At 46.7% G+C, this 9,759-nt stretch overlaps 1 pseudogene; it reads right to left on the reverse strand.

The window, feature by feature from the left end:
• Positions 1-9,008: 9,008 nt before the first annotated feature.
• On the reverse strand, positions 9,009-9,518 carry LOC144313475 (large ribosomal subunit protein eL32 pseudogene; annotated as a pseudogene).
• Positions 9,519-9,759: the final 241 nt, after the last annotated feature.

Genomic DNA, 9,759 nt, shown 5'->3' on the forward strand with positions numbered 1-9,759 from the left:
GATTTTATTTTGCAGCCCTGCTAAGGGATATTCTTTGGTTACAGAGCTGGTTAGCAGGCCTGTGACCTGGATCTGGCTTCGGTGTGTGTACTATGTGGCACCCAATGCTTACCTGCTTAGTGCCCACCTCACCTGTTGGACCACGAGCAATAGAATGTGGGGACCATCTGTTTTTGTCTCTTGCTGTATCTCCAAGGCTTGCCACAGTGTGGCTGTAGGTGGTTAATAAATATTTGTCAGCTACATGAGTGGCTAAATGCATGCACGACTAGAATCTCTGCTCTGTACTAGAGAAAGCTGCAGGTAATGGTGAGTGACAGGAAACTAAACTGGTGAGGTGTCTTGTGGTCAACTTGCTCATAGAAATGAAAGAAGGGCACCTGGGATGCTCAGTAGGTCAAGCATTCGTCTCATGGTTTTGGCTCAGGTCATGATATCGGGGTCGTGGGATCAAGCCCCACAATCGGGCTCTGTGCTCAATGTGGAGTGCCTCTCCCTCTGCCCCTCTCCCTGTTCTCTCTCTCTCTCTCTCTAAAATGAAGGAATACAATCTTAAAAAACAAAAAGAAACACAGGAGGAGGTAGAGGGTCCAAGGCCTCATGCCCTCACCTGGAACCCCCGCCCTCGTACCCTGAGCGAGGACAAAGAGCCAGCTCTTCTCATCTCAAGCTCTCAGGGTCTTTGCTTTCCCAACCGGGAAATGAGATTGGGTCCCTTCCAGCTCTAGGCTTCTGTGATTCTATGATTTTTGCTTCCTAACCCCACCCTCTTGTGTAGATAAAAAAAAATATGGCCAAATAAGAGGATGTGCTGCCGACTATATTTAATTCCCAGCTCATTATTTCTTAGCTCTTCTCTTCTTCCTCTCCTTCCTCCTCCTCCATGACAATTTTCTAAGCACCCCGTGGTGCCTGGCCCTGGGTTCTTTTCCTCGAATGCTCCCTTCTACCCTGTCAGACGAAATCAGAAGCTCAGAGAGACCCAGCACAGCACAGTTCCTCACATTCAAGGAAGACATTGGGAGCGCATTGTATCTTTTAAAATAGACCCGTTGTCGTCGGAATGTATTTTTAGCTGTGGGAGAGATTGGCATGCTCTCAGTGCCACCATCTGCCAAAGGCTGTTGCTAGGCAACTGACACTGACGACAGCAAGGGGATGACTTCATGGAGGATCTGGGGACCCTGGTGGCCACATCCATCTCCACTGTCTAATTCCTGTGTGCGAACAGCCAGGCCCAAGGGAATAACCACTCCTTGCCTTCTGGAGAGGCCAGGGAGCTATTTCAAGGCCTATGGGCTGAGCACAGGGGATGCTGTATGGGTAACAAGAGACATCGGGCCATCACTGCCACCTTGAATTGGTAGATTTTCTATTTAGAAACTTAGATGCTATTGTGATGTAGAGCTGGGCTCTGGTCTCAGTGAGTCCAGGGGACACATATCCCTCTTCCCAGCAGCCCTGTAGGCACTAGTCTGAGTCAGAACAGGAACTGTTTGGAGGTTGTCAGCCCAGAGTAGGATCCATGGATGAAGTAGCCAACTGGTGGCCAGAAGCCCCAGGTTTTTGCTCTCTGGGGAATTTGGGATGAGTCCCTGCCCTTCTCTGGCCAGTTTTGTTACCTTCAAAGTAAGGATACTGAACCAGATTACAATTCACGTACAGGGATTAAAAAGCAGAACAACCACAGAGTAGAAAAACCTACGAGCCAGATGTGGGTTCAGAACCCGACTTTGCCCCTTCCAGCTCACGTGTGACTTAGCTAAGATGCCAGACTTCTCAGTCTCATCTCAATCTGTGAACTAGAGCAGTAACAGTCTCATTCTGCATTGTGGGCATTCATGGACACTGTGCCACGGGGCACCTTCAGTCTGGAGCCCAGCAAATGGGTAGGGAGATTCCATTTTGCAGCAGAGCCTGTAAAGCATCTGCTGCAATAATTTCCCCTCATCTGTGTTAATACTTCATGCATGCTGGGCACACTTCCAGCCTCCCTTGCAGCTAAGTTCTCCACAAGGACATGTGAAAGCAAAGGATGGCTTCAATTTCTGCCTCTGCTCCCTTAGAAGATGTCCTGTCTCCTTTCCTTTCTGGAAGCCAGGGCATGGATAGGCTCATAACACCACTTTGACCCTGCAGAGCAGGATGATCTGCTTGGGGGTAGAGGAGCAGAGCAGAGCACCAAAATGAAAGGAACCTGGGTCCCCGTTCTAAGAAGAGGACTGAGTACATATGGCTTGCTGGGGGGAGGACAAGAGTGCTGGCAGGTGAGTGGGGAAGTGACCAAAGGAAGGGAAAGTGGTCAATAAAGGCCAGCCGCCACAGTGGTTGGGGTGGGGGGGGTGCTTAATTCCATGGGGGAAACCGTAGAATAGAACAGAGCATGACCTTCAGAGCTAGCCGAGGGGAGAGAACTGGGCGGTGCATACCCCACACCCATGGGTCCCTGGGGACCATGGATTCCCAGGCACGTCCAGTCTTCCATGTGCTCGTGGGCTGAGTGAATGTCGGCAGCCCAGGGGCAGGCCTCTGCCAGAGGTGCAAGTGCTGGCTGTAGAAGCCAGGCTGGTGGGCACGCGCATGGTGACGGGATCTGAGCGGATGTGCACACGGCAGCAGCAGCAGCCATGGTTCTGCACAATAAAATAAACTTCTGTGTTCTCCAGGCCATATATTGAGGATTTTTTTTTTTTTTTTTTTTGCAGCTCAACTTTTACCCTAACCAATCCAATTTCCAAATGCTATGCATATTAGGAAGTTTCAGTTTTATGTAATCTCTCCAAGCTCCTAGACTCCATGCGACATTCGTGGAGGTTACGTCATGGTTGGGAAACAAGGTTAATGCGAAGGAGCAGAAGTGTCTCAACAGAGCATGCATCACATGGCACTGCTGGGGCTTGGAGAGTAAATGACGTAGGCCCTCAGAGAAGGGCAGATGAGTGTGGATCAGCATGGTCGGAGAGGTCTTCTTGGCAGAGGTGAACTGAAGCTGAGCTTTATCTGCCGGAGAGGACTGGGAGAGATGGGGTAGAGGCCATCCTGGCTGAGCCATGGGCAGCTCCCCTGTGAGGTGTGCGGCAAGCAGGCACCTGGCTCACGTCTCGAACGGTGGTCTCAGGCCAGTTGGTGCTGGATTTAGCTGCATTGTGCATTTCAGCAGTGGGCTGCAGGATGCCTCTTAGCTGGAAGTGGCTTGGTGGAGCGAGTCCAGCCAAGGGCACATTGCCCTTGTTCCCTGTGTCCTAAGGTGGGGACGCTGGTGCCCCTCATGGCACCCTTGGTGTCACTAATGTCCAAGTGGCATGTTGGTTCCCTGAGGCCTAGCAACGAGGAAGCAGGGGTGAGTGTCCTGTGGTGCACTGGGGCTGGATGACCAGCCTGGGCTGGCACTCATGTTGGCAGTGTGTCCAACAGTCTCAACATCGTGTGAACACTCAGTCTCAGAAGGCAGAGCTGGGGGTACCTTGGAGGTCATCTGGTCTAGCCTCCTCATTTTAAGGATGATGACACTGAATCCAGGGAAGTTAATGAACTCCCAAGGTCATCAGAGGAACCTGAATCCAGATTTCTTCACTCTCTGGCAGGCAGCTGCAGCTGACATAGAAATAGGCTGGGCTGCAGGCCTCACATCTGCTACCAGCCACCTGAGGCCATTTGCTCCACCTTTAGGTCCCTTTTATTTATTCATGGACGCTCAGAACTAGAACAGAACTCAAGAGATTATCACATCGGTTCCTCTGGCTCCAGGCACATGTGCATCCTCAGTCCACAGCTGCTGGCTTGAGGTTGCCTTTCCCTGTCCTTTGGATACCCACAGCTCTTCTCTGCCACCTCTACCACACCGGTCTGCCAGTTCCTCCTGGTATCTAACTGCAGTCATTCCTGCTTTACTTTTGGTTTTATTTTAACCTCTAGGCATGGATTGGTTTTGGTGATGACTGTGAGGAGTGGGTTAAAATCATTACATCTACATCACCTTCATTCTCTATATTATTTCCCCAGCCCTCCACACCTACTCCCATGGATTGAAGACAAATAGGAAAGATTGGGACTCCTTGGGCCCCAGTCATCCCCAAGACTGGGAGGAAGGGCGGAGGGCAGTGTCCCTGAGAGGCGACTGAGCTGTAAAGCTTTGACCCAAACCCAGGTAACTGAAAATCACCCTTGCCAGCTTGTCCAAAATCCCACCACTCTCCATAACTCATGTCTGTAAATATGGAACATTTTTGCCCCTATCCTAGATTCCCTTTGTGTTTTGTTTTCTTTGAGAAAATACTAGCAGCTTTCTTTGTTCTCTTTGGGAAATACGTGTGGAATGGAGAGAAAGGAAGAATGGGTATAGCCTTCAGCACAGAGGGGAATGTGGAGGGGGTCCCTCTGTAGCTAGGGCTAATTCCCTGTGCCCAGTGCAGGCGGGGAAGTAGAGAGGACTCCGTGGGGGCACCCTGTCTCTGGAGAATCAGACCTACAGTTCAAGGTACTTATGACAAATACGAGACGTAAGATGGACTAAACTGGGTGGGGGAGAGGTTGGGGCCCATCTGAATATCCTAGAACCAAGTAAAGAAAGCTCAGTGTGGACTATAGGAATTAAAGAGGGTGTTATGAACAAGAAATGTTAGTGGGATGCTGACCCATTTGACAGGATGAGCCAAAAAACAGGATGAGAAGCTCAAGTGCTCAGGGGGAGGAGTGAAGAAAGCAGAGGCTTCGTGCTGCAAAGGAGTAGGGACCAGAGCAGGAGAGTTAAGCTAATTCCAGGGGTGCATGGGGGGCTGCTGAGGGAGGGAGCAAATTAGCAAAGAACCAGGCAGGGCAGGGGAAGGATGGTTATCCAATGCCAAGGCCAGACAGGAGGTCATTTGGTCAGCACCAGACCTGTGATGGCCTAGGAAGACTTCATGTGATGGGAATATTCATATCCATGTCTCAGGAGCTTTCTGGGGTGAGTGGAGATGGAGGGACCCAGTGAGTGGGGCAGTAGGAAGGAAGATGGACAGTTCCTTGTGGATTGTGATGTGTCTCAAATCCCAGCAGGCCTGGAGATGTCCTCACAAGTCCCACACAGCATGTACATGAGGGGCAGTGACAGGGGCTGGATGGCAAGAGGGCCTTGTCCTGCCAGGTTGGGCTCATCTTTCCTCCCTGCTCTAAGAATCCCTGGGATGATTGAGCTGACCTTGCCATATCCCAGAGGAGTATCTTTGTCAAAGCTATGGGGGCTGCAGCGGGGTGGGGGTGGGGTTCTCTGAGAGTAACAGGTGTGTAATCACTTGGTGCTGAAAGTCTAAAGGTCTTCTGTCTGCTGCACTTTCATTCTGGAACAAGAGAATGAAACTCTCCATTCCTTCCTAAAGCATTTGCAGCTCTCAGTAACTTGACTCTGGCCTCATTTCTCATTACTGTCCCATCATCATCGTCATCACCATCATCATGTTAATAACAAAACTAAAGTTAACTAGATTTTATTGAGTATCTGTATGTGCAAGGAACTCTTTTAAGCATTAAACATATAGCAACATTTAATCTTTATGACAACCCAATGGGCAGGAACTAGTGTCTCCATCTCACAAACCACAAAAGAGGCAACAAAGGCACAGAGAAAGGAACTGGCCCAAGGTCTCTAAGCCAGCATGTGGCAGGACAATGGGTATACCAGACGCTGGAACATTTTTTTTTTTAGATTAAAAAAAATTATTTTTATTTGAAAGAGAGAGCATGAAGTTGGGGGGGGGGGCAGAGGGAGATGGAGAAGCAGGCTCCTCACTAAGCAGGGAGCTTGATGACTGGCCTAATCCCAGGACCTGGGGATCATGACCTGAGCCAAAGGCAGATGCTTAACTGACTGAGCCACCCAGGTGCCTGAGCACTGCATCTTCTTGCATACCATGCACACTTATGTCCCCAGCCTTTCCCTCATGCCTGGACTGCCTTTCCACTTCTCGGCTTCTCATCCATTTGATGGACAGCCACACAAAACCTAGCTTGCAAGACCTTAGCTTAAAAGTCACCCCTTCTGGAAAATCTTCCCCAGCCTCCTTTCTCTAAGCTCCCCCAGCACACCCTGATTATAGTGTCGATCACATCATGCTGCTGTTTTTTGTTCATGTTCTTGTTATTTCCCTCAGAGGAAGAAACCACCCATATGTATGTATACACACACACACACACACACAGGGCTTGATCTGGGCATGGGAGGAAGAATCATGTTTAAAATAAAATGTATAGATCTTTTGTAACGGGCTAAGGTATTCTGGAGAAAAGGAAAACAGGATATATATATATATGTATATATATATATATATATATATATATACACACATTTGCATTTTGTAAGTAAACGTTTCATTGACATATAAAGGAACTGTATTTTTGTTCAAGTTCATGCCTTCCTTCTCCCTTCCCTGTCCAGGTCTGGTGTGGAACAGGGCTGCAATAAATATTCATTGAATAGAGATGTCTTTCTGCCCCCACTCAGCTCCTTTCCTGACCACCCTGTTCCTGACTCTATGCTGTGTGGGAGAATCCAGACACATCTTGTACAGCTGCAGCTCAGTATGGCCCATGTTGGCTGGGATTCAAGGAGTAATTGCAGACAAATAAGCATTATTACAACCCGCATCAATCAACATCCCTCTCCTCAAATGCTCTCACCAGGAAACAGGGGATCTCAGTAAGATGCTTTCTTGTTTAAGCTGAAGCATTTTTCTGGTGCCGAGGGAGGGTGTGGTACTCAGAGGGTCGCCAAGTACTGACCATCTCTAACTGAGTCTGTAGAACATACTGCCTGTATCATTTGAGATTACAGGCCTGTAGAGGCAGACAGACCTGAATTCAAATCCTGCCAGTCACTGTCTCTCCCTGTGAACTTCATGAGGGGCTTAGCTTCTCTGAGTTTCAGTGTTCTCATAGGTAACATGGAGTCAATAATACTTCTTGGAAATGTGTTGCAATGATTGAATGAGATAGTGCAGTTAAAACATCAGAAGATTTCCCAGGCGATTAATAAATAAAAACTTTCCTTTCCTCCCACTTCTTAATTAATCATTGTATTCTTTGTTCTTTATTGGAGGTATGGTTTTGTAATCACAAGGGTTTTGCAACAGCAGCTAGATGTGAAGTTCCAAACCTATCTACATTTCAAACCTCGCAGAACACAGAATAACCAGCTTAGAGAAGCTTTCCTGGAGCCATAGGGGCTTGATCTGGGCATGGGAGGAAGAATCATGTTTAAAATAAAATGTATAGGGATCCCTGGGTGGCTCAGCGGTTTAGCGCCTGCCTTTGGCCCAGGGCACGATCCTGGAGTCCCGGGATCGAGTCCCGCATCGGGCTACCGGCATGGAGCCTGCCTCTCCCTCCTCCTGTGTCTCTGCCTCTCTCTCTCTCTATGTCTATCATAAATAAATAAATCTTTAAAAAAATAAATAAAATAAAAATAATAAAATAAAATAAAATGTATAGATCTTTTGTAAGGTGCTAAGGTATTCTGGAGAAAAGGAAAACAGGGCATTAGAAGACCTAACCATGAAACTTTCCTCACGTGACACCACCACCTTCGGAACCATCCATGATTTGTCTGCAGAGGAAGTTGCCTGTGCCATGGAGGCCTGGAAGGGCCTGGGAGCACCATGCTGCAGGAAGAAGGACTTGTCCTGGGCCACTGGCTCATCTAGCCACCTGTTTGCCAAAAAAAGTTTCTAAAACTTAACATTCAAGTGGCCAAGTGGCTGTTTACATGGTTGGTGCTCGAGTGTGGTAAAACTCAGCTTCTTTTTGCCAATCTGTTCAACTCAATCTAATAAAATATCCTGATGGTCTCCTTGGTCAAACATAATGGTAAGATTTGGGGATCCAGGAAAGACAACTTGACTCTAGAGTGGTCTGTGGGAAAGTAGGAACTAGAAACATGAGTGCCGACTTCTACCTGCAGGCAAGGGGACACCTGACCTCAGATTTGAAGGAAGAGGGATCTATTGCAATTATTATGTGCCACGTGAATGTTTTCAGTTCACTAGCCAAAAAAACAGATCAAGTAATGGTTAAGAGCAGTCATACCAACCTGGGTTCAGTCCCAAGTCTGTCATTTATTAGCTGTTACTATAGACAAGTCACTGAATTTTTCTGAGCCTCAGCTTCTTTTCTGTATAATGAGGATAGTGATAAAAAGAAAAAAACAACTCCTACTTGAAATGTTTTTTTGTGAAGATCAATAATGGCCATGCATATAACACACTTAACACAGTGCCTATGTAATCACCCATAGCTGCTGCTGGTGATGGTGGTAGTGATTTTACCCTGAGAAGCTGAGGAATGGAGGACTAGAATCTCAAAGTGAATGTGAGGTTGGTGTGTTACCCGTTTTCTCTTGGCCTTCTGATATTTTTTATGAAGCTCATAAATTCTCTTCCCCCTCTGCCATCAAGAACTGGCTGGCTCTACCTCAATTCAGTTTAGACCTTCCGTCATCCCAGTGCTTCCCTGGCATGTCTAGTGAGAGAGAGAGTCACAGAGAACAAACACAGATTTGATTGTTCACCTGGGCTTTGGCCCCAAATTCCAATGAAGCCACAGTGAGTTGGACTGGATTTTCATCAAGTCTTTCATCTCCACAGAGAAACTAAAGTCCAGAAGGCTTCTGTTCCTCAGTGTTTTATTTACCTCAGTTTCAGCCATTATAAGTTGCTCTCTGGGGTGACCAAGTATTAGTCTGGACTCCTTATTTAGCAGTGCTATGTTGTTCAAATTATCTCACTATGAGTATAGACTTTCTCAACTTCATTATATTTTTTCTGTCAGTCAACAAGTTGTTTTCTCCCTTATTTTTCTGTCAGGTTATGCTGTATACATTTTGAAGCTTGTTAGTGGATGCCTACAAATTCTTGATTGTAAATTCTTAGTGGATTTTTTTAGTCATAGTGTCCATCCTTATCCTTACTCATATTTTTCAACTTAAATTCCATTTTGTCTGATTTTAGTATTATGAAATATATGTATATATATATATATATGGTAGTTTTATGGTTTTATTAACACAAATATGACATGCACATAAGCTGTCTATTCATTTTCTTCACTACGCAGCCTGGCATTGGGAATGGTGACTCTGATGGCCAGCTGGGCTGCTCTTTCCACAATGGCTTTGCGGTTCTTGGAGGATACATTGCGAGCAATCTTTGCACAATAAGATTTGTTGCACATCAGCAGCACTTCAAGCTCCTTGACGTTGTGGACTAGGAACTTCCAGAAGCCACTGGGCAGCATGTGCTTTGTTTTCTTGTTGCTTCCGTAACCAATGTTGGGCATCAAGATCTGGCCCTTGAATCTTCTGCGTACCCTATTGTCAATGCCTCTGGGTTTCCGCCAGTTGCACTTAATTTTGACATATCGGTCTGACTGGTGCCAGATGAACTTCTTGGTCCTCTTTTTAACGATCTTGGGCCTCACCAGAAGTCTGAGGGCAGCCATGATGCACAGCAATCGATAGCTGCCACCTCCGCAGGCGGTGCCGAGGAAGAGAGGGGCGAAATATATTTTTCTATATTTTCATCTTCAACCCTCTTCTTATTTTATTTCAGGAATGTTTCTTTGTAAACTATGTATAGTAGATTTAAGTTCAACCTGGTGACCTCCAACTTTTAAAAACTGAATGTATTTTACATATAATGGGTAAATTTAAGAGGTACAATGTGTTAATTTGATACATTTATATATTGTTATATGATTGTATTGTAGCAATATGTATGATCTCTGTCATGT

The sequence above is a fragment of the Canis aureus genome, chromosome 5 (genome assembly GCF_053574225.1).
Source record: "Canis aureus isolate CA01 chromosome 5, VMU_Caureus_v.1.0, whole genome shotgun sequence".
NCBI lineage: Eukaryota > Metazoa > Chordata > Mammalia > Carnivora > Canidae > Canis > Canis aureus.